Source organism: Manis pentadactyla, chromosome 2, assembly GCF_030020395.1.
Source record: "Manis pentadactyla isolate mManPen7 chromosome 2, mManPen7.hap1, whole genome shotgun sequence".
Classification (NCBI taxonomy): domain Eukaryota; kingdom Metazoa; phylum Chordata; class Mammalia; order Pholidota; family Manidae; genus Manis; species Manis pentadactyla.
The window spans coordinates 84,711,837-84,734,917 of NC_080020.1; the positions used below are offsets into that span (position 1 = coordinate 84,711,837).

General features: G+C 41.8%; 1 pseudogene; it reads left to right on the top strand.

Moving 5' to 3' along the window:
- Window positions 1-1,587: 1,587 nt before the first annotated feature.
- The window catches only part of LOC118912682 (uncharacterized), a 44,473-nt pseudogene continuing 22,979 nt past the window's right edge, over window positions 1,588-23,081 (top strand).

Sequence of the window (23,081 nt, forward strand, 5' to 3'; positions counted from 1 at the left end):
TTGCAAAGTGACATGTGTACAGGGTTGTTTCCATTAGAAAACTTGTGACTTTCTATTTCCTCCTGAGCATCCGTGGTTCCTATCTCTTCCCAAGCCCCAACCCCTGTATCCTCTCAGTAGGTTCCCTTTTGTTTGAACTGAGGAAATGACTCCACTTCAGGGGACAGCAAGGAGTTCAGCTTGGGCGGGTGGGCACAGTATATGCAGGATGGTAGGGGGTGGTAGTTGACAGGCCAGAGATGGATAGATCAGAAAGTGTCCTACGTGATATACAGAGTCATTTCAACTTTATTCTCTGGGAAGCCACTGAGTGATTTTAAGCATGTGGAGCTTCACATTATTTTATGGCAGCTCCATGGTGAATTATTTGGAAGTGGGTGGGTGAAGGGACACAACTGGAAGCAGGGAGAGAGCATTTGTAGAAGATTGCAGTAATATAAGCAAGAAGGGATGATGGCTTGAGTCTCTGGGACCTGGACAATTCAGATGTGGGAGGTAAGTGGGTGAGGTGCATCCTTACTGTGAGGCGTGGGGACTCAGTGGATAGTGGAGTGTATTAGTCAGGGTTCTTCAGAGAAACACAATCAGTAGAAGATTTATTATGAGGAATTGGCTCACAGATTATAGAGGCTGAGAAGTCCCATGGTCTGTCATCTGCAAGCTGGAGACCTGGGAAAGCTGGTGGTGCAATGTAGTCCAAGCCTGAAGTCCTGAGAACTGGGGAGCCAGCAGTATGCATCCCAGTCCTAGGGCTCGAGAAAAGGAGATGAGATGTCCCAGCTCAGTCACTGAGGCAGGAAAAAAAGAAGGCAAATTCCTCCTTCCTCTGTCTTTTGTTCTATTTAGGCCCTCAGTGGATTGGCTGATGCTCACTATGTTCATCTGTTTGGGCTGCTACAACACGGTACCACAGACTGGGGGGCTCATGACAACACAAATGCATTTCTTGCAGTTCCAGAGATTGGAAGTCTGAGGTCAGGGTGCTGGCATGGTACTGGCATGGTTCGGATCTGTTGAAGGCTTTCTTCTGGCTTTCATATTGCTGACTTTTTACTGTGTCCTCACATGGTGCAAAGGGTGAAGGATCTCCATGGGGTCTTTTATAAAGCTACTAATCCCATTCTTGAGGGCTCTGCCCTCGTGACCTAGTCACCTCCCAAAGTTCTCCCTCCTAACCCATTGCCTTGGGTATCAGGATTTCTAGGGGGACACAACATTCAGACCACAGCACCCACACACATTGGGAAGGCAGTCTACTGAGTCCACAGAGTCAGACACTAATTTCATCTGGAAACACCCTCACAGACACACCCAGAAATGATGTTTAATCTGGGCATCCTTTGGTTAGTGAAGTTGAAATTAACCATCACAGTGGAGCCATCCCAGAGATAAAGAGTCTAGGAGGTGGGAGGGGTAGGTGTGTGGTAGTTAGAGAGCTCAACTCTGGTTTTAAGTGCTAACTTTGGGCTGGAGAATTCTCTCCTGTTGTAGCAGCAAGGAGGAAAACTCCCAGTTACCAACCGCTGTGACCTGGTCTAGGTTGGGGATTCTAGCTGGGAAGGTTGGGTGGAGGTCTGACAGGTAGTCATGGAGCGTCATGGAGAGAGAGGTATGTCATCTGCAAGCTGGAGAAAAGGAGATGAGATGTCCCAGCTCAGTCCCTGGAGAGTTCCAGGGAGATCAGGTGTAAGAAGCCAGTCTCCTACCAAGATCACTGCAGTTTCCTAGGCTCCCTCTTCTATACCCTTCTGGTGGACCTCAAGGTTGGCTCTCTGGTTTCCATTGCCAGCCTACATCTGTTGTCACCTAGGGTTTCTATCAATGACTTTCTGAGAGCTTCCTGTAATGGGAGAGAATGGTTTGGCTTTAGAATTGGCCTGGAACCTACAAAAAATGGATTTGGCTTCCTTGGGTACAGAAGAAATAGGGCAGGGAAGGAGAATTTAGGACATCCTGTTGGTAGTGGAGTGATGGTGCCAGGTTGGTCTTAGGGAACCAGGCTTTGTGCCCATATCTGTATACCTTTATGGAGCTCATACCCTGAGATTTCTTTACACTCTGATAAAATTGTTTTTGTGTCACAAATTTCTGAGTTTTGTAGAAAATGGAATTCCTGAAGCAAAGAGATTACAGTTCCAAGGGCTCAGTCTGTTGAAAAAAAAGAACTCTCCTTTTCTTCTTCTTTATTTCCTTGGAACTAGAAAGAAGTTATTATCTTTATAACCAAAAAACTCAGGGGGACTAATCTCTGAAGTTAACCATGTAAAGCTTTAATCCCAGGAAATTTTTTCATGTCAATTTTGGCTTATGGGTCTAGGAGGAACAGAGGGTGGTTATAGACAGGAAAGGGTAGATCTCAGAGATAATTTTAAAGGAGGGCAATGTGGTTTTCAATGTGGGCTGTGTTTTCTCCAACCTTATTCTTCTTCTGGCTCCCCATCACACAGTTAATAACATATGTGTCACTTTGAATGATATTTGTTCATCATTTGTACCTTTACCTAGATCAAGAGTTTCTATGACCTCAATTTCGTTCATTTTTCTATGTTCAGAGACTGCATTCAGTAAAAGCTCTATCAGTCTTTATAAACTAGATGTGAATTATCTTCAGAAACTCTATTCACGATTTCTCCCCCCGACCCCTGTCCTTTCAGGAGGGCTTTTACCCATCCAGACATACTGATGAAGGAAGGGAAGGAGGGCTTACTCAAGACTCTAGTACATCTAATATTCTGTATTTCTTACCTGCCCCTGATGCCTCCCTGCAAAAAAGAATCTATTATTCAGGAAAGCTTCTGAAACTCATTGAGGATTTAATAGCTGATAATGGGGCACTTGCTTATTAAAACAAATCCTTTTACTGATAATATTGGGCTCTAACTTGATTTTTTCCTTTTCTGGTTCTCCCTGAATTCTCTTTCTTGTAATCATCTCTGCATTCCTTCCCAGTCATTAAGTCCTCAAAAGATTGAGTAATTCCCAGCCCCTCTGGTTATTAGTAAACTCTACTTTAGGAGTTACTTAGAGAGAGAAGCCATATATCTCTCATGTTCTGTATCTACATGAACAAATCCAAGAAGATGGCAAATTCTCTAAAGAAATTCCACTTTTAAATAAAAGAAAGCATTTCATCTTACAAGGGACAAAGGGGAGAAGCCAGGAAGGAAGGAAGGAATCAAGGAATCTAGGCCCCGCCCCCACCTACCCCCCCACCCCCACACGATGTGTGGCTGTATTTTTGTTGTCTTAGAGTCAATAATGTGTACTGTCCCTTGATGTTCACTGAGGGTTTTTTGGTACACGTACTGTTTTCCTTTCTGTTTTCTCGTCAGATACTTAGTAAAATTCTTTTGGAAAATGCAGCATGTGCTGGCTGAATTTAAAGAGGAAGAAAGAAAGGGAGTTCTGTGTACATTGGGAAAACAAGACTCAGAGTGAGAGTCGGCTCTGGGCAATGATTCCTAATTAGAAGGAGGAGCCAGACTCCTTTAAGAATCTCATGAAAACTATGGACCTTTCTTAGAAGAAGGTACATATGCACCACGTTTTACATTTGGTGTCAGGGAGTTCGAAGGTTCTGTAGATCCCAGGGGAAGAATCCCAGCCTCCAAAATCTCCATCATAAGATAAGTTGGTCATGGGGATGGAAGTACAGCATAGAGAATATAGTCGATAGTTCTGTAACATCTTTCTATATCGACAGTAACTATACTAGTTGAGGTGATGACTTAATCATGTATGTAGCTATTGAGCCACTGTGTTGTATACTTGAAACCAATATAATAATTGTATATCAACTATACATCAATTAAAAAAGAAAACCCTAGACATGGAAAAAAAAAAAAGAAAAACAACCAAACATAATCCTTGCCTCTGCAGGGGCTGCAAACTGTGGGAGAAAAGCCTCTGGTGATTGGTGTCCTCATTCCATCCAACCTGAATCAATTCCTCTGTGAGCTCTTTTCTTTTTTTTGTCCCCTGGATTATTTTTTTTCAAGATCACTATGATTAATAGCTTACATTTATTGAATATTTGTTAGCACACAATCTCACTTAATCCTGTCAGCAACCTCAGGAGGTAACTGAATTATTTTCATTTTTTAGATGAGGAATCTGAAGATTTAATCAGGTTTAGCAACCAGCCCTATGCAATTTGCCCAAAGCAAATAATCCAAATCTAGCCCATGCTCTTAATTCGCCCTCTAAGTACCTCTGTATTTTTTGTTTTCTGTTGTAATTGAGTTTGTGATTTCTTTACACATCTCAGTTACCCAGATGTGTGATTACAATATGTACATCTGCATCCATTTCTATGAGCTTCAGGTTCTTTTTGGACAAACTCATTTCTGAACTTCCAATTATCATTCTTATCTATATTCTGGAAAAACGTGTAGGGAATATTTTCCTGAATGTAAACATGAAGAGTTGAGTGATCTTGTCAGTTGTAGAGAATATAATATTGTTCCCTTTAGAGGATAACCAGTCTCCTCCATGTCAGCCACCATTAATTGAGCACCTACTGTGTCATGCACTGTGCTGGTGCCTCGGCTCAACTGTCTGCTTATTGTTCATATAGGGAAACAGATGTTAAATGTTGACCAAAACTCTTGGAGTTTTGGAGTTTTTGAAGACTTGGAGTTTTCCTCCTAAATAAATGAGTGGAGTGATCAGAACTTGAAGAAGGAGAAGTTTGTGCATTGGGATTTAATTCTCATTAAGGAACAGAGAAAAGTGGACTAGAGTAGGGCTTGGGCTTGGACTTCTGGTCACAGCTCTGACACGAACTTCCCATTATGGCTGGAAAACCATCAGCACCTCTGGTAAGGCTGTATGGGACAGGTGCACACCCACTTTAAGATGAGGGTTGTTTGTAAGTGTGAGTCATGCCATTTTATTGATAATTACAGTGTATAATATAGAATTTTTAAAAGTTAAGGGATGAAAGGGTGATATTGAGAATGAGTTGTTATATGGAAGACTTGATCATTTTTTCCCTAAAAAGTATCACCATTTCCTTAATAAGTTTATAATCATTTTATGATGGCAATTTAAGAAGAATACAATTGCAGATGGATTCAAGTACTTATCACTCTGTGAAGCATTACTTTTAATTTAGATCAAATGGCTGTTCTCCTAAAGTTTTACTTCTTATTAATTCCATGGTTTCTTGTATATGTAGAAAGCTGTAAATGTTTTGCCTCCACTAGCTGAGAACCTCAGGTACAGCTGAATGATGCATGATGCATTAGATACTTTGAAAAGCAATGTTTCTTTGGGTGATTATTATTTTCCTGCTGTGGATAGTCTAGAGGACAGAAAAATCCCTGGGGTGCAAGTGGGAGAGGAAAAGATACTAGGAAAACACAAGGAAAAATTAGATTAGTATTCCCAGATACACCTGTCCACACTGATGGGCATTCTTAGTTTCTCCCTGTCTTTACTGTTGCCCTATTATCCTGCCATCTTACCAACTGCTAAATCCTCTCTGTATCCTCTGCAGTTCAACAGTCATCAGTGTGTCTTTGCTCCCTTTGTGTGTACTATTACAGTATCATCCTACATATTCACCGGCTGTAAATAAATGGACAGAATGTCAAACAAACATGACATCAATGCTTAGAACTGTGCCTGACCCATAGTACTTATTGAATAAATATTTGATGAATGAGTAAAAGGGAAAGACAGAATGTTGGGGGAAATTAGATGTAAGGAGGCTATACAGTAAGGATAAAGCACCTTAGAAAGCACAATAATAGAGTAATTAACTTCAGAGCTGGAAGACATGGTAAATCATTGGAGGGAAAATTTGATTTACACATGACACTTTAGGATCACATCTGAAAATGAGGTCCTATTTCCATATTATGAAATCTGAAATATTGCTTATTTAAATAGTATTTGCTTCCTATTGCATCCATTCTCATATATATCTGTATTTCCCTTAGATATTGTTCAGTTGCTCATTCTGTCTTAGTCTATTGGGAGTGCTCCTGCTAAACCTAGGGAAGATGGTCTCCTGACATAGTTCAAGTTTTGTATTTTTAACTTTTTTATTAAGACTTATGCTATAAAAAACATTTTTTAAATTAAGGTATCATTGATACACACTCTTATGAAGGTTTCACATGAAAAAATTTGTGGTTTCTACATTCACCTATCTTACCAAGTACCCCCTGCACCCCATTGCAGTCATTGTTCATCAGCGTAGTAAGATGCAACAGAATCACTTGTCTACTACTTGTCTTTTCTGTGCTACACTGTCTTCCCCATGACCCCCACACACATAATGTGTACCAATCATAATGCCCCTCGATCCCCTTCTCCCTCCCTACCCACCCATCCCCTTTGGTAACGGCTAGTCCCTTCTTGGAGTTTGTGAGTCTGCTGCTATTTTTTTCCTTCAGTTTCGCTTTCTTGTTACACACCACAAATGAGGGAAATCATTTGGTACTTGTCTTTCTTCTCCTGGCTTATTTCACTGAGCATAATATCCTCTGGCTCCATTCATGTTGTTGTAAATGGTAGGATTTGTTTTCTTCTTATGGTTGAATAATGTCCCCTTGTGTGTGTGTGTGTGTGTATATATATATATATATATATATATGTATATATATATGTAGCACATCTTCTTTATCTATTCATCTACTGATGGACACTTAGGTTGCTTCCATTTTTTGGCTATTGTAAATAGTGCTGCGATAAACATAGGGATGCATATATCTTTTTGAATCTGGAATCTTGTTTTCTTTGGATAAATTCCTAGGAGTGGAATACCCAGGTCAAGTGGTATTTCTGTCTTTAGTTTTTTGAGGAACCTCCATATTGCTTTCTACATTGGTTGAACTAATTTACATTCCTACCAGCAGTGTAGGAGGGTTCCCCTTTCTCCACATCTTCACCAGCATTTGTTGTTCCTTGTCTTTTCGATGTTGGCCATCCTAACTGGTGTGAGGTGATATCTCATTGTGGTTTTAATTTGCATTTCCCTGATAATTAGTTATGTGGAGCATCTTTTCATGTGCCTGTTGGCCATCTGAATTTCTTCTTTTGAGAATTATCTGTTCATATCCTCCACCTATTTTTTAATTGGGTTATTTGCTTTTTTGGTGTTGAGACGTGTGAGTCCTTTATATGTTTTGGATGTTAACCCCTTGTTGGATATGTCATTTATGAATATACTCTCCTGTACTGTAGGATGCCTTTTTGTTCTGCTGATGATGTCTGTTGCTGTACAGAAGCTTTTTAGTTTAATGTAGTCCCATTTGTTCATTTTTGCTTTTGTGTGTGTCCCTTCCCCTAGGAGATGTGTTCAGAAAAAAGTTGCTCATGTTTATATTCAGGAGATTTTTGCCTTCTCCTAAGAGTTTTATGGTTTCATGACTTACATTCAGGTCTTTGATCCATTTACTCTTTTTATTTTTGTTTTGCTATCATTAATGTGCAATTACATGAACAACATTATGGTTACTAGACTCCCCCTATTATCAAGTGCCCCCCACATACCCCATTACAGTCACTGTCCATCAGTGTAGTAAGATGCTATAGAGTCACTACTTTTCTTCTCTGTGCTATACTGTTTTCCCCGTGCCCCCCCTCTACATTATGTGTACTTACAGTAATGCCCTTTTTCCCCCTTATCCTTCCCTTCCCACCCATCCTCCCCAGTCCCTTTCCCTTTGGTAACTGTTAGTCCATTCTTGGGCTCTGTGAGTCTGCTGCTGTTTTGTTCCTTCAGTTTTTTCTTTGTTCTTATACTCTGCAGATGAGTGAAATCATTTGATACCTAAGACTTAGGCTTTTTTAAGAGCATTTTTAGGCCCATAGCAGAATTTTGAGGAATGTACAGAGATTTCCCATGTGCCCCTGCCCCTGCACATGTACAGCCTCCTGCATTATGAACATGCCTCATCCAAGAGGCACATTTGTTACAGCTGCTGAACCTGCATAGACCCATCATTATCACCCAGTCAGTAGTACACCTTAGAGCTCACTCTTGCTGGTGTACATTCTTTGATTTTGGACAAATGTATGATGACATGTATCCTTTATTGTAGTATCATACAGGGTATTCTCACTGCCCTAAAAATTCTCTGTAGCGCACCGCTGTCCTCCACCACCTCCTGCTCCCTTTGCCCCCACCCCCTAAACACTGGTGTTTTCACTGTCTCCATAGTTTTGCCTTTGCCTTAATATCATTAAGTTGGGATCATACAGTATATAATCTTTTCAGATTGGCTTCCTTTACTTAGTAATATGCATTTAAGGTTATCCCATGTCTTTTCATGGCTTAATAGCTCATTTCTTTTTAACCCTGAATAATATACCATTGTCAGGATGTGTCACTGTTTATTTATCCACTCACCTATGGAAGGATATCTTGGTTGCTTCTAAATTGTAGCAATTATGAACAAAGCTGCTATAAAATATCCATGTGTAGGTTTTTGTATGGACATAAGTTTTCAACTCCTTTGGGTAAAATCCAAGGAATATGATTGCTGGATCATATAGTAAGAGTATGTTTAGTTTTGTAAGAAACTGCCATCTTGTCTTCCAAAGGGGCTGCGCTATTTGTATTTCCATGAGCAATGAATGAGTGTTCTTGTTGCTCGGCATCCTTGCAAGCACTTGGCAGTGTCAGCTCTCTGAATTTTGGCCATTCTGATAGGCGTGTAGTGGTAGCTTATTGTCATTTTAATATGCCTTTCCCAGATGACATATGATGTATTCATTCACTTGTTTAGGCCAGGAGGTGCCCACCAGATGGGATCTTCCCTCCACCTTCTTTTCTAGATCAAAGTGTGAACTGGTGCCCTCTATAGCATGCCCTCTGGTCTATTAGAATATACTGCATACCCTGGCATGGTGGAGGACAGGCCTGCCTACACTGTTCTTTTAAAACAAGTAATCTTGTAGGAATTGGTGTCACGTAAAATATAAACATGAGTGTTGTCCCAGTGTGTTGAGCCCAGAGAGTTGTTTTAGTTCAACATGTTAATCTGTATTTCCCAGGGAGAACAGAGCTTTTGATACAGGACATTTCCTTTTTCTTTTCATTTGTGCATGTCCCAAAACTAAGCAAAATTATTTCAGTGTTGTTCATCCTCTGACACAAATGCACAAAAGGCAGGAAATTCACTTCTCCCAACTGACATTCATTTCTCCAGTGGTGAGAATCCAGGATGGTGGCCACTTTACCTTTGAACATTCTACCCTGCACAGCCAGGGCTTGGAGACTGTGCTGTTCAAGTAAAGGTCTTGTGCACTTCTGTTAATGCTAGTGGTGGCTCTGGGTACAGTTATTTCCTAACCAGCCCAGCAAAAACCAGGGCAAAGCTTTTCAAAGAGGCTGAGTGGAGCTTTCGGAAATCCAAATCTGTGTATGGGCTTGGGACAGAGGATGGCTTATAATTAATGAACTTTTGTGTATTGGTCATTAAGGGGGTTGACTCAATAGAAAACACATTGCCTCTTTTTTGTCAGTGACAGATACTCTTATCAGAAACAAGGCTCTTATTGTGCTAGTTGCCCTCTGATGGAAGAACCAAGGGCTTGCTATGCCTGATAGAGAGTTGTGGGGGATTCTCCCTAAACACCATTTAAAAACGTGAATTTTATTGGAATAATTATTAAGACACAATTTCACTTAATACTGCAATTTGTGGCCCAATATAAAAGGTAAAAGTGGGTTTAAGGAAAAAATTATTCCTGTCTGTGGTCTTTAGTTTTTAAGGGGTAAACTTGCTAACCTTTTAGAGAGACTGCATGCCCATCACTTACTTTGCAGATGCCAAATTTTTTAGAAATACCAAAAGACACATTTCTTTCCCTGGGCTTTCTGTACTATCCTCTTCTACCTTAAATTTTGTATCCTCCACAAACATTCAAGAAACAAGTCAGAAAACACTAAGGAGGAATTCAGGGACTCAAAAAGAGGCCTTGTCTCAACTAAAATAAAGGCTGATGAGCAAGGTTCTTTCAGGTGGGAATGTGTGTGGTAGGGAGGGGTTCCTGTTTTCCAGGTGCCTTGTGAGCAGCTGCCGCTGGGAAATGCTGTCTTTTACCGGGTGGCTGGTTTTAGGGGAGTCAGAAACCTAAGGGTCTCTGAACAGGTTGCAAAACTGACAGGAATGTTTCACTCTTCTCTAGGATTCAAAGTAATTCTAGAAGGTTCCTTTTACGGAAGGCACAGGAACATTGAAGCTTTCTGAAATGGGTTTAAGTAATTATAAGTGCCCTTGGATGTGCTGAGCAATCCACCACATTTTCACTTATGATCAAACCAGTACGATTTGGCCAAGCTGCTTTCACTTCTGCGTGCCTCTGTGTCCTTATCTGTAAAATGGAGATGCTCGTAGTGTCTACTTCACTGAGCACTGAGGATTAAATGAGTTAGTGGCTATAATGTGCATGGCACATAGAAAGTACACAGTAAACCCTGTGTGTGAGCCTTCATCGTCCTCCTCCTCAGTTTTTCTGCTCCACCTTCTCCACCTCTGGGCAGTTCTTGTCACCAGCCATTGAGAACACAAGTGCTCTGCCAGCCTCAAATATTCTCATAATTTTCCAAAGGAAAAAAATTTCCCTTGAAAACTGAATAGCCAAAAATGACAGAGGAAGAATGGAACGTGTTATGTTTCTCTTTCAGCTTGCTGCCTGCTCTTCTTTAGGCCCTCTGTGCGATCCTGTGAGCCTGCGGATAGTGCTAGTTCACCCTCCTTCTGCCGATGAGGTAAGCCTGGCCCAGGAAGGCTGGTGATGGAGGCCGGAGCTCGGGCCGGGGCCCCTGGCCTGATTCTGGTCTTCACTCTGCCTGAACTCTGTAGTCCTGGCAAGTCATTCCACCTCCCTGGGGTTTGTTCCTCCCTCTGCAAAGGAGAGGTTTGCACTAATTGAACCTTAGGCTTCCTTGCAGCCTGGGGGTTCAAGCCTAATGAGAACCTGGGAAATGCTTGTCTAATCGAAAAACTCCTGACTAGAAACTTCCTCTGGGCTCCAGGTGGGCAGGACAGGGAACCACCCCTTCGGCACTTACCCGTGTCAGAGATTGGGGCTGTCGGCTTAGTTCAGCAGCATTAATGCCTGTGTTTAGGGTGGGAGTTTCTGTCCCGGGCTGTGGCTCTCATTCCCTGCTGGGCACGGAGAGTTTCTGTGGGCTACTGCACTCTTCTGCCCCTCTCCCTGACTTCTTGGAAGTGTCACATACAGGAGTTGCCCTACAGTGAGCAGGGTCACACAGCTCTGAGTGGCAGTCCCCTCTGCTTGGTGGAGCAAGGCTGCTTGTGTTGGGCATTGCTGAGAGAGATGATTCATTAACTCTCTTTCTACCGTGTTAATGATTTTATCATGACTGGGGAGCCAGGTGAGGGTGGGAAGCCTCCCGGGGTCCCCACTGGCTTCAACCCTTCTGACAGGCTCCACGATTCATAAATAGGAAGAGAGCTTGTGACAGGCCACCTGTGGTTCTGGATCAGCTCCAGGAACAACTTCCTGACAGTACATCCAACCTGGGGTATTATCAGCTCCTCCCAAATGGCTCAATGGATTCTGCCGCTCGTGGTGTCCTGGGGGTGGGCAGAGGAGAGGAGAAAGGGATGACCCTGGAACAGGAAGAGCTCTGAGGGCAGGAAATCCACTATGTATACCTGGGTGGGGAGGGGAAGATGTAAGATTGTGTGCAAGGAGTTGATTCAGAGGCAGTTCTACTAAGGCAACTGCTTTCACAGGGGAGTGATGAATGCCCGTAGTCAGGCGAGCCTAGAGCCAGTCTTGTGCTTGGAGATCAGTGGTCTGGAGGAGGGGGGCTGCTCATGTGGCTTCTCTTGCTTTTCCATATTTCTGCCTTCCTGCCCTGGCTCATGATTCCCTCCATCTGCCCTCCAGTCACTCAGATTGTAATGTTAGATTGTAACTTTCCTTAGAAGTTGATTTCATTTCTTCTTATAGGCAAGGATCTGAGGTCTGGAGATGGGAAGAGATGGCCAAGGTCACAAGGCAGTGCAAAGACTAGATCCCATATCTTTGACCTCTAGTTCAATGCCAAAGGAAGAAAAGGCAGAAGGGATTTCAAATTTATTTAGATACTCTGTGCCGGGCACTGTGCTCTAGTTACTTGTACATTGGCTTTTGCATTTCATTTTACTCTGTGATGTAGGAATTGCCTCCTCACTTTACAGATGAAGGAGTTGAAACTTTGGAAAGGTTTACATAGACGTGTTCTAAACTGAGTCTTTTGGACCCTCACACTCAAGTACTTTCCTCTGTACCTTGCAATACAAATGCCAAGCATTCCCACTACTCATATGACTGGTCAACCAAACCAACCTTGAAAATTTCTCTGGCTCTTCTTCTATCAAGACATTGCTGATCTATCCTCCATTCTCTTGCTGTTCTTGGGAGGTCATGAATTTTAACTGAATTATGTGGTTTACACAGGAATAAAGCTAAAAATTTGCTGTGGTCTCTCCCAGGTATTCTAAGCAGGGGTGGCCTCTATTCCCTGTAGATATTTGTCAATATTTTTGCCTGTGCAGTGATTATATGATGGTACTAGAAATTTGTATCCTGGAGCAAAGGGTAATAAACATCTCTGAATACTCTGATAATCCTGAACAGTAAAAAGATGTCCTGCTCAGTATTCCAGTGGCACCTTCTTTTGTAAATATTCTGCTCACTTAAAATGCACGTGCCTTCCCAAAGACTCATGGTTTTCATGCTAGAAATTCCAAATAGGAGCAAGCCCTCCAGAGAATGACTCTTGGCCTGGAGAGCCTTGCTGTATTAGAACATCCTGAGGGATGGCAGTGTAATCTGCATGGAAGTCTGGCCCTGTTACTACTTTCTCCAAGCTTTATTTCCCTTATTGTAAAATGGGGATAATTGTATCACATACCTTATTGGGATGTTGTTTTATTTTAATAGGCCAACTTATATAAAGTGTTTGCAACAGTGTCTGGCACAATTAATTCAATAGATGTTTGCTTTAAATCTGGATGTAATGTAACGAATGCATTGCACAGAAGCATGAGGACTTCTGTAAAATGCTCAACTATGAGCCCTAAAACTTTGGAACATTCCATGGGCCTATTGTTCACCTAAATTTAAAGTAAAAACAAAACAAAACATTTTGATACCCTTAAAATATCCACCTGCTACTGGAGATAGGAATTCTAGTAGAAGTTGAGTTAACACCAAATCAAAAAACAGCTACACACCTGTTAATGCTTCTTCAGGCCTCAGTGGTGCTCCTGGGACTGGGTTGTCTGCTCCCGTCTTGTCACCTTGAGCCTGGGATGGACACTGGTGTTCCTGGGTCACCCACCTGCACTCTCCTCATGTTCTATGGCCAGGAGTAGCCAAGAAACCCTGGAGTGCAGATTCACATGGGGCACTGGGTGGGTACTTACAAGTCCCTCAGCTGGATAGCTAGGTTTACGGCTGGGTGGTTGTCCTTTGAAGAGCCAGGTCATCCTAAAGGAATGTGAGAAGTGCATCTTTGGGGACAGATTAAACGGTGGGAAAGAAGATAAGTGATATGCTATCTTTCAACTAATGGCTAGCTAAAAGTTAGCTTTTCACTAACTGCAGCAGAGAAGCTAATGACCAGGCTATACACACAGCTTTACTTAGGAGAAGAGACAGTGGCAACTGGGGGAAGGTGAATTTATCATCACTGCACAAGCACAACCCTTCATACACACTAGTTGTTGTTTTTTTAAACATGTCCTCCTTTGTCATACTTACAATAGGCACAATCATATTGGAGGGTCAGTGCAATGCCCTTTCTGTGATATTAAGTACTAAATGTCAGTGTGATGACATTTTTCATTACAGTCTGTCTATTGAGGGCCCATTGTATGGTGGAAACTGTATTAAAGCCTATGAGAAATGCAAAGAACACGGAGTGACCCCTGGCCTCAAGGGATTTACAATATATTAAATCACCTAAGACGTTTATAGGAGTGTTTCTGAAAAAGCCCTTCTCAGAATCACAGGTCTGTTACAAAAGAAGGTTCCCAGGATCCAAAGCAGATGGCAACCAGGAATTTGCATTTAAAACAATCCACCCAATCTTATTCCCTGCCCAACCCCAAAATCCCAATATACTCTGAGATTTGAATAGTGTTGTTCTGGTGTAAATGTACATTCTAAGCCTGGGATATAAAAGCTTCAATTCTGTGTCTATACCACCAGTGTAACCATATCTTGCAGAGGAATATCAAGGGATACTGAACGAAGTGTGCAGCCTGTAGGCCTTGAGGTGAGGAATATGTGGCAGGTGTGTTTGAAAAGTGGAGGAATTGGCATTGGGAGATAAGGGCTAGCATGACTTTTATGGCACCTGGAGAAATGAATGAATATAATTGCAATGTTGATGGAATGCCCCATTGAGTTATAATGTATCTATCATCAAGGCTTAGTTCTAATGCTTTTTAGCATGATGTCAAGTCAAGACGGAAATCCAGAGTTTGCTTCTTCACAAACATTTATCCGTGGATGTTTTGGGAATTAAAACATACCAAGAAATAGACTTCATTTAAACATATCTATCTTTGTGTGGGTGGATTGGGTAGATTGGATATCTATTGGATAAAATAGATGCTGACTTCTGGTTGGTTTAGGGTGCTCTTGGTTGGGATGTTGAAGCCTTATTCCTGAAGGAAGAAACCGTGAGAATGTCTGAAAGTTAAAAAAGAGAATCTACAGGAGGACAGTGGGTGGAAAAAGGGATGCATGTGTTGGGAGGAGCAGACAGTTCAGGAAAGCTCACAGGTTGTTCTTTTCTCTAGGCAGTCTCCCTGTGGGAATTTCTGCAGCAGAGTCAGTGCCATGCTGTCCAGCCTGGGCTCAAGAGGCTGAGCAGGAGCTGTGGGAGTGTAAAATGTTGAAGTGGACCTGTGGGTCAGCAGAATGGGCTTTGCTTTCTGTGGCCATGGAAGCATAAAGAGAGCTCAGCTTAGTCCTGGTGTACAAGTAGAAGAGTTTTTCAGAAAGGAGTGTGATCCTCTGGGTGGGGTTGGAACAGGGAGCACATGGAAGGAGGCTAGTTAATGCTGGAAGCCTGAGGCTAGTTAACTAAATTGTGGGGGGCAGTCTTGTAGCTTAGCTACTGATCTTGACCCTGAGATGCCAGTCTACTGCACCAATAAAGGAATGCATTTTCCATGACTGGTAATGGGATGGAGGAGAGATAGAATCCCAGAATGGGAGCATGAAAGACTGGGTTCTTTGGAGAAATCCTTTTATAATCAGGTACTGATGGGCTGGGAGCTGAGGAAAGAACAAGAACCTGGTAGGGGAAGACTTTGGTTCAGGGTCTTTGAACTTCTGCCTTTGGGATTCCATTATCCTGAGATGAAGAACAAATTTGTGTGTGGGGGCTGGGGGTGGGGTGGGGAATCAAAGTTCCCATGGCCAGGATCCTCACCTGACGCTAAAGTACTTGTTAACACAATTGACCTGCTGCTAGGCTACTGCTTCCACACCAGTAGGTGATAAGCTGTTACTGACTGAGTCACTGTATAAAGAGCTCTGCCCAGTTCCCTGGTCAGAGGCAGAGAGAGGTGGATTATGGATCTGCAGACTACTGGATGCAGATGTGACTCTAGCGCTTGACCTACTGAGGGGAGGATAAACCTTTTCACCCCAAGAACGTTCCATTGTCATTTTTTGGTCTCACTGAATCCACAGTGAACTTGCCTGGGGCTGAAACCTTCAGTCAAGACAGTGTGTAAGCACGGTTTATCCTGTGAACTGTTCCGTCCTGGGGACAGTTGTAAGTGAAGTTTCTACCATGGCTGAAAACAAAGGAAACCACTTTTGCCACTTTCCCAACCCTGACCGGGTATTTTGGCTCAAGGTGGAAGAAGCTGTTCTTGCTCAGTAGCTCCTCCAGCATTTTCTTTTTTGCTGTATTAACTAATTGCAGACTGAGAAGTGTGATCTCTACCCTTGATCCACCTTCCACCTGGTTCTGGGTCACCTCATTTTCTCACTGGCCCCCAGTGTGGTGAGGGGATGCTGGGCTCCATCACGCTGGGCTCTCACCATTGTATGGTGAGTAAATAAGCAGAGAAGTACTAGAAGACCCCCTTTGCAGGGACTACCCCACCAGGTTTGAAGAAGGACTGGGACTCCAGAAAGCTGTATCTTAGCTCCACAGTGGCAAGATCTCCTCCAGGGAGCCCTCTGGTCCCTGTAACTCCTCAGCGAAGCATCCTGTGAAACGACACCCCACGGGGACTTCCCTCTGCTAGGAGAGCACTGTTATTCTCAGCACGGAGATGAGGGACCTCATTTAGTTTTCAACGAGCACAACATTCCAGGACATACTCATCCAAGTAAGTGTTCAAAGTATCTTCAAAGCATACTAAAGGTCCTCCTGTCCTCTGGCACTTTCTCTGAATATACTCAGTGGTGGCAAATCTTTCTATTTGGATGGGTAAATTGATTCTCTCAAATCATCTAAAGTCCTTAGGACTCAGGTTCAGTGAATAAAGTAGGTGATCCAACAAGGCTCAATTATAGTATCCTGATATTTTTTTCTTCTTGTAAAATGGCCCTAAAAGCAATTATAACAGGAATTCTAATATTATACCAAGCAATAGCAACCCAGTTGGAATTATCGTCCAGGGTGACTATTTTCATGACAATACTGCACTGGAGGTATAAGGTCCATTAGGTTAAAAAATAGGTAAGTCTCATCGCTACGTCTCTCACATACAGAATTCATACACCTACTGTCATTTACCAGCTCATTCAAAATTTAGAGTTTCCAGTAAGAATTGTTGTTTGTCTAAAACCTCTTTTCCTCTTTATAATGTTCTTTACACACACATAAAGTGATTGGAAAGATTGGCTTTGAGAAAACAAAACAATTATGATTTTACCAGAATTAATGATTTTATCAGCACAGGTTTGGTGGACTCACAGCTCTTCCTCACTACATGCAGATACAGTAAGAAGATTAAGAGCAAACAATCTTCATTAGCTGAGACATAACTTTATTAGTGACAAATACTAGGAGATGGCTCTATATGAACCAGCCCAAACTTAACTTGAAAAATTGTTTCTGTTTAATGGAACTCTTTGTTGCACAAGCAGTTGGTGTTTTGAAAAGATAACCCTTATTCATGTCTAGAACATTCTCAATTTTTTCTCTGGTGTTTGAAAATTTCAAGCCAAAGATGTCTGTTCTTGCTCAAGTTACACACTCTTCAACTTGGGCAGTTCAACAAAATCCAAAAGATAATATTTGAACAGGTCTATCTATTCATGTCATCACACAGAGAAGCTAAATTGCTGGGCTATTTGATGAAAGGACAGCTCAGTTCTCACTAACCCGCAAGTGTTTGGCTATTCTTAACTGGTAACCACTGAGGGCTTCTCATTTCTGAATATCTTGAAAACTGATGAACTGTTTCTTCAATTTACAATGTAGATATATTTTTTAAAATTCTAAGTTTCAGAATTTCAGGACTCCCTTTAAATCTCTGTCTCTTTTGAGAAACCAATTCATAGTATAAATATGAATGTATGAATTAGCCTGGATCATACTAACTGAGGGCTACTGGCAGTCTGGAAAATTGCTTATTAGGTAATAAACAGAGAGAAAACCAAAGTATTAGTTTTTGCTGAGTCAGTAAAGTGAAGGGGAAAATTCTACTAAAAACACATGAGTAATTTCAATTTTCTTTGTTAACTTACCATTTCAAATGGAATTTTATAAATTGAGGGGAAAACATCAGGCAGGTGATATTCAGTAGCTATTTTTAAATAAAAGCAAAAACCAAAACTAAATATGTTGCCTAAAAATCATGTTATAAAATATGTAAAGAACCCTTATGGATAAATCCTTTCTTAGGGAAATAAACAGTTTAGGGTTCATATGTTTCTCTAAGAGTTCAAGTTACTTCATCACATCTCTTAAACTTAAGATAGGCTTTGTAGCTAAAAATACCTCACCTGAATTTTTGGTCAGAAAGGAGTATTTTATAACATATATGGAATGTCAACCTATTTAAAAATAATATATGTTATTGAAAATATTACACAAACAATATTAAAGTTTTGAAACAAGTTACTCATGATATTACTGCTCTAGCATATTTTTTACATTTTTATGTATTATTTTCCAATTACTATCTATGTGTATGCATATTCGTGTTTACTTATAATCATTTATATACTATTTTGTAGTCCATGTTTTCATTTAGCATATCTGTAATGGATGTTACCTATATTATTTTAGAATATTCAAATAATACAAGAAACAAATGTTTGAAACTCATAAGACATGCAAGCTGCCTTTACAATGTAAGTAAGTTAGTAGTTTGAGACAGCAAAACTCAGTGGGTGTGCTCGGCATGCTGATAATGAGGAAGCAAGCAGCTTTGTGCCGGTGAATTCATAAGATATGTTAAATATAGGTAGCAAGTAAATTAATAACCTGTAAGACGTGTTAAAAATAGAACAAAATATATAACAGAATAAACAAGAGTGTCACTTTCAGATAAAGAAGAACTAGAAAGATTAAGTCATAGGTTTGATTACTCCTAGGCTGACAGCTATGTCACCCCTCAATTGGCAGCCACTAGTAATATTCATTAGAATCCCACTATGGACCCACATGTTCTCACCCTATGAAAGGCAGATAAATCCATAGTTGTTCAGCAGGCTATTTGGCAGCTTATAGCTGTTTGCCAGGTGGACTTGCCCCCATGTCTTTGGTAGAACAAGAGTGCATCTTGCTCCTCCTGCTCCCCTTCGTTTAGGTCCTTGTAAGCACAGCAGTGGTAGAGAGGCTCTTATAGGGGAGAGGGAGAGAGGAGAGCTGAGCTGGCGCGGGGAGGAGGGAGGGAGAGAGTGAGAAGGCACGGGAACACTGAAGAGGATTCGGGTAGCGTGGTCCTTTCACCCTCTTACACCTGATCCTGATGTGTTACCCTCCCTCATCTAGTTCACCTTACATCTTGCAATGAGTTAAATGAATTTAATAAATTGCACAACATGAGCATGGTAATTTGGTCTGTGGGTCTTTCTGTTCCATGACCCTGGGACAGCCTGCTTGGTAGTTTACTTGGAGTCTACCATATGACAAGACCAGTAAGATTTTAAAAGTTAATTTTGAAAAGGAAAGGACTGTGACTCTATTTCTCTCCATCAAATGAAGAAAGAGTATTTGTGGACCAGAAGACAAGCTGATTGTGTAGCAAGAAGGTCCTTGAACCAACATAGTGTCTATAAGTATTTAATTAAATATTTGTTGAATGAATGAATGAATGAATATGTGCCAGGAGTTGGCATAATCAAAGAAGCAAGGCAACTTGAAAGGAGAAGAAAGAGGAATAGTTATTAGGGTTGTAAACGGGGCTTAAAGGATGTAAGTTACCCAAGTAACCTGGGACTGTACCCGGTACTTACTTGTAGGCCATTTGTGCCAAAGATCCCTCACTCTGTAAGCCAAGAAGAGCCGTCCAAGTGTTCTCATAGTGGGGAGAACACAGAGGAGGGAAGGAAGGAAGAGCTGTGTGTCCCAAAAAGCAAAATGCTGTGTATTTAAAAAAACAAAATGCCTCTGATGAAGCGTTGTAATTTACTTTAACATACTTCAGAACAGACAGCATAAACTGTGTGTTCTGAATTTGTTGGTTTTAACAAAATCCTAGGGTAGATTATACATCTGAAGTGTTTCAGAAGATTAAACATCTGAATCCCTAATCAAGGATTCATATTCCAGTGATAGTAAGTTAGCATTTGAAAGTCTTAATTGGGAATTCATACCCTGAGATGGTTACTACAGGGAGGCCCACTAGATCTGCCTAGGTGATTCTTTAATTATAAGGAATGCTAGAAATAATTTTTTTTTGGAGAGGTGATTGCCATTTGATTTATGTGCATCGAGTAAAAATATATACAAGTTTGGATGAACAGACTGTAAGAATCTGGTGGGCCCACAGGCCTAATGACTTTTGGGATGACATTCTTGGCCTAGAGACCCAGTCTAGTCCTGTGCCTGCCAGTTGGTGGGGGATTTTGCCACCTGATGCAGGTAAAGTGTTAGCTGAATCTTGCCACTAGAATATCACCACATCTATCTCAGGTAAGCCAGGTACCTGTTGGCATTCCTAAGGGACAGAAGCAGCACCTAACTGCCTTAAAAAAACAGATGATGTGACTCTTTGGGGCCTGCTTACTAACTAATGTTTGTGTGTGTGTTAAAATGTGGGTTGATACTTGCTGTCGTTCTAACATTGTTAAGAACTGTGAGGGGCCTGAGACTTTACCCTGTTTGCAAGCTTCTCATTAGCCTGCCATAGTTTCATGGATGCCCATAGGACACGTAGGAATCTTGAATCAGAGAAGAAGGACAGTTTATCTCTCACAACAAAAGCAGTAGCCAGAGTATCAGCATTTTGCACCAGTTCCTTGAGCTTCAAACCCCACAGGGTGATAAGAAGGTCAGAGGATACCTACACATGGAGTGGGTCGTGTTAGAGGAGAAGACACTTGAGGTTGGGGAAAACAAATCTTTGAACATGAACAGTAGGTTCTGGAGAGAGACACTGTCTCTGTCTTCCAAGACTCTTCACTATATATGCAAATGTGTTTGAACAGGTGGCCCCGAGCATGGGGCAGTCAATGGCTCCCAAACAGGAACATGTAGAATGTGAAAGAACCATGAAGAGCTGTGTCCCAACACATATGCCCTGGGAACAAGGTGTCAGGGGAGTCCTTTCATCTTCACCATTGCGCGTTATTGGAGGCAGCCAGCAGTCACCAAATACATGAAACTGTAAACAGCCACACTGTCCCAGGCCCTCTGGGGTCCTCATGCAAAGCCGGCTGAAGTCTCCCAGTAGACATGGTGGGAAGGGCCTGGCTGGGAACCCTTTTTCTCCCCAGTCCAGTTGGAGCAGCCCCCACCCAATGCAGATGGTTGTGAGAAAGCCCCCAGAGTCAGCTGGCTTTCTGTCACCGGAGGAAGCAGCAGGGCCAGGAGTCGGTAGGCCTCCCTCAAAGCTGCCTGTGGTCCATGAGGTTTATCACTGGGCCAGAAGGTCAGGCACCAGCCGGTAGGCTTCCGCCCTCTGTGAATCACACTTTCTGGATTCTGTTTGCTGGACTCAGATAAAAACATACGATCTTGTCACTGTCACCACAAAAGAGTTTCACTGAAAGGGACAAAAACTGTAAAATGAGTCTTAGTAACTGCAGTGCATAGAAGTGTACAGAGATGGTGGGGTAGATGGAGGAAGGAGGATTCAGAGAAACTAACAAACAAAACAAAAGCCTTCCCCGTCCAATCTTATGAATTCTCATGTCCCTCGAAAAAGTGCTCACAGAACTCTCAGGATAGCAAGCGTTTCGGTAAGCAAGGGTGTTTTTGCATATTGTTTTTTCTTTTTTTTTGGTATCATTAATCTAAAATTACCTGAAGAACATTATGTTTACTAGGCTCCCCCCTTCACCAAGTCCCCCCCACAAACCCCATTACAGTCACTGTCCATCAGCGTAGTAAGATGCTATAGAGTCACTACTTGTCTTCTCTGTGTTGTACAGCCCTCCCCGTGACCCCCCCAACTACACATGCTAATCGTAAGGCCCCCTTTCTTTTTCCCCACCCTTGTCCCTCCCTTCCCACCCATCCTTCTCAGTCCCTTTCCCTTTGGTAACTGTTAGTCCATTCTTGGGTTCTGTGATTGTGCTGCTGTTTTGTTCCTTCAGTTTTACTTTGTTCTTATACTCCACATATGAGTGAAATCATTTGGTACTTGTCTCTCTCTGCCTGGCTTATTTCACTGAGCATAATACCCTCTAGCTCCATCCATGTTGTTGCAAATGGTAGGATTTGTCTTCTTGTGGCTGAATAATATTCCATTGTGTATATGTACCACCTCTTCTTTATCCATTCATCTACTGATGGACACTTAGGTTGCTTCCATTTCTTGGCTATTGTAAATAGTGCTGCAATAAACATAGAGGTGCATCTGTCTTTTTCAAACTGGGCTCCTGCATTCTTAGGGTGAATTCCTAGAAGTGGAATTCCTGAGTCAAATGGTATTTCTATTTTGAGCATTTTGAGGAATCTCCATACTGCTTTCCACAATGGTTGAACTAATTTACATTCCCACCAGCCTATTTTGAGCATTTTGAGGAATCTCCATACTGCTTTCCACAATGGTTGAACTAATTTACATTCCCACCAGCCGTGTAGGAGGGTTCCCCTTTCTCCGCAACCTCACCAACATTTGTTGTTGTTTGTCTTTTGGGTGGTGGTGATCCTTACTGGTGTGAGGTGATATCTCATTGTGGTTTTAATTTGCATTTCTCTGATGATTAGTGATGTGGAGCATCTTTTCATGTGTCTGTTGGCCATCTGAATTTCTTCTTTAGAAAATAGTCTATTCAGCTCCTCTGCCCATTTTTTAATTGGATTATTTGCTTTTTGTTTGTTGAGGTGCATGAGCTCTTTATATATTTTGGATGTCAACCCTTTATCAGATCTGTCATTTATGAATATGTTCTCCCATACTGTAGGGTACCTTTCTGTTCTATTGATGGTGTCCTTTGCTGTACAGAAGCCGTTCAGCTTGATATAGTCCCACTTGTTCATTTTTGCTTTTGTTTCCCTTGCCTGGGGAGATATGTTCATGAAGAAGTCACTCATGTTTATGTCTAAGAGATTTTTGCCTATGTTTTTTTTCTAAGAATATACGGTTTCCTGACATTCAGGTCTTTGATCCATTTCGAATTTACTTTTGTGTATGGGGTCAGACAATGATCCAGTTTCATTCTCTTACATGTAGCTGTCCAGTTTTGCCAGCACCATCTGTTGAAGAGACTGTCATTTCCCCATTGTATGTCCATGGCTCCTTTATCGTATATTAATTGGCCATATATGTTTGGGTTAATGTTTGGAGTCTCTATTCTGTTCCACTGGTCAGTGGCTCTGTTCTTGTGCCAGTACCAAATTGTCTTGATTACTGTGGCTTTGTAGTAGAGCTTGAAGTTGGGGAGCAAGATCCCCCCACTTTATTCTTCCTTCTCAGGATTGCTTTGGCTATTCGGGGTCTTTGGTGTTT